The sequence below is a fragment of the Scophthalmus maximus genome, chromosome 13 (assembly GCF_022379125.1).
Source record: "Scophthalmus maximus strain ysfricsl-2021 chromosome 13, ASM2237912v1, whole genome shotgun sequence".
Classification (NCBI taxonomy): domain Eukaryota; kingdom Metazoa; phylum Chordata; class Actinopteri; order Pleuronectiformes; family Scophthalmidae; genus Scophthalmus; species Scophthalmus maximus.
In genome coordinates this window covers 3,002,501-3,004,734 of record NC_061527.1, presented here as the reverse complement: position 1 = coordinate 3,004,734, position 2,234 = coordinate 3,002,501, and the positions used below count along the sequence as shown (strand labels likewise).

General features: G+C 52.1%; 1 protein-coding gene across 2 annotated transcripts in view; it reads left to right on the top strand.

Annotated features, from left to right (window-relative positions):
* The first annotated feature begins 1,529 nt into the window (after positions 1–1,529).
* Positions 1,530–2,234, top strand: part of LOC118318604 (BMP/retinoic acid-inducible neural-specific protein 3-like) — a 49,946-nt gene continuing 49,241 nt past the window's right edge. For both annotated transcript variants that reach the window (XM_035648418.2, XM_035648419.2), the window contains exon 1: positions 1,530–2,090. The gene's annotated coding sequence lies outside the window, so the exon portion shown is untranslated. The remainder of the gene's footprint in view (positions 2,091–2,234) is intronic.

The window sequence follows — 2,234 nt, the reverse complement described above, 5'->3', positions numbered from 1 at the left end:
TCTCGAGCGTGAGGCGTTGGTGCGATAGCCAATGGGCGCTGAGATCCTCCCTCCGTCACTGTCGTCACACGTCCTGTCATCCTATCAGGAATGGAGGATCACTACCGTCGCTGTGTGTGTGTGTGTGCATCCAGACCGGATTGCAGTTTGCATCCAGACCGGGTGAAGGAGGCGAGGGCTCGGCCGAAAGTGAAGGGGGAAGGTGGACACTAGTTGGCCCCAGTTAGCACAACTGCTTGTGTGGCCTTTCATGTTAACTGCATGTGTGTTTGTGTGTGTGTGTCTTTGTTCAGATGAGGTTTGTCGGAGAAAGTGGAAGGGAATTGAACGGGCAAATATTGGCGTGAACGCAGCATAACACAGGAACACACACACACACACACACACACACACACACACACCACCATATAGACCAGAGAATGTCAGTCCCCATCATAGGCCGGTCGTCCTTCACAAGTCACCATGGCCGCGAGGCAGGGTCGGGGAAAAGAAAAGAAGACGCCCAATCCCGACAAGACGCGATGATGAAACTGTGACAAATCCAGTCGTTCCTTTCTTCCACTCGGGATCTGCGCCGCGGGATTTCTCCCCACCCCCCCCCTTTTTTGGGGGGAGTTTTGGGAGCCAGTGAATCTCATGACTCAATGGTGTTCATTCCTCTAATCCAATCCCTGTATGAAAACCCTCCCTTTGAACATTGACAGAAAAAAGCTGAAAGGCAGCACACACACACACACATATATACCCCCCCTCCATCCTCCCCCCCCCCCCCGGCTCCCTGCCTCTCTGATCCACGCTTGGTGTCCGACGCACACAAGCCGAGCGACGGAGTGGGTATGGAGCCGATCTAATTAAGTTTGCTGATGGTGAAAGTGATGATTATTCTGCAGGAAGAAAGGAGGAGGGGGGTGGAGGGCAAAGAAGATAGCGGGAATAACTGCAGGGGGGCTGGATGCACCGTCTCCTTCATCATCCTCATCACCACCTCAGCCTCACAACCATCATTAAAGTCATTGTTCACGTAATCCCAACTCATCCAGGGCTCGTGTTTTCAAAGAGACACTATCCATTTTAATAATCTTCGTTCGGTAGATTTGCTCTGTGCAGAATGTTAATGCATCAACGCACATCAAATCACATTGTGATACTTTTTTTAACGTCACGTAACTTTTCCCAAATTTTTTTCGTCTTGGAAATTGGATTCCCCACAGTGACCCAGTGTGAACGTGAAAGGGAGTCCACTCATCCAAGTTGACATGTCTTGTTTCCCTCTTCCTCTCCATGGCGACGCGCATTAATCTCAACCACGTGGTGACTTCTATTGTTCCCCCCCCCCAAAAAAAAACGAGGCATCTGACTCCAGCACATCATTATCCTCTGACCATCGCCTGTTCCTCCTCCTCCTCCTCCTCCTCCTCCTCCATCTGAACACCTCCTACTCTCACTTCCTCCAGTGATACGTCCCAGCCAACCGGGAGTGCGCTCGCTGCTGGAATAAATTAAATTGAGGGAGGGAGGAAGAGAGAGGAAGAGAGAGAGAGAGAGAGAGAGAGAGAAAGAGACAGAGAAAGAGAGCGCGCGCCGAGAATGCCATTCACACATTCCTTGCGCCGCGAGTCCAGTGCGCACAGCATGCGCTCCGGAACGCGCGTCTCTCCAAGAGCCGACGCGTGAAGCTGAGGACAAGGAGGATGCCTCTGTCGACGCGAGGCGGTCATTCGGTCACGGGAACTCACTGATACTCCGGAGGGCTGCGACTCCGGTTCCGTTGGATTGGGACGTATACACACGGTTCTTGTATCCCGCGCGTCGTCGGCGGCGGTGGCTGGAAATATTGCCACCGTGAACCGGAGCAGGCGAGAGAGGAGTGCCGCTGCGCTGAGGGAGGTCGGATGTCACCTCCTGTTTTGGCCGAGCCGCGTTGACGCGCAATTGTGCTTTCTGTTTTTGTTTTTTTGGCGTTTGGCATCCTTTTCCCAATGCCGCCCCCGCGTCCCTGCGCCGAGCCGACCCCAACTTCACTGTCCTGCCAGGAGCTTTTGCGGAGAACGATTCCGACCAGTCAAGGATCTCAGCACTTACAGTATAAGGTAAAAAGAGAGAAAAAAAAGAATGAAATATACCTAGAACGAAAAGAATTCCTCTTAAGCCTATAGGCTGCAGCAGCCAAACTACAGATGATTGTGTGTAATTGCCTCATTGTGAACAACAAACGAACTGTAGATAATCTAACA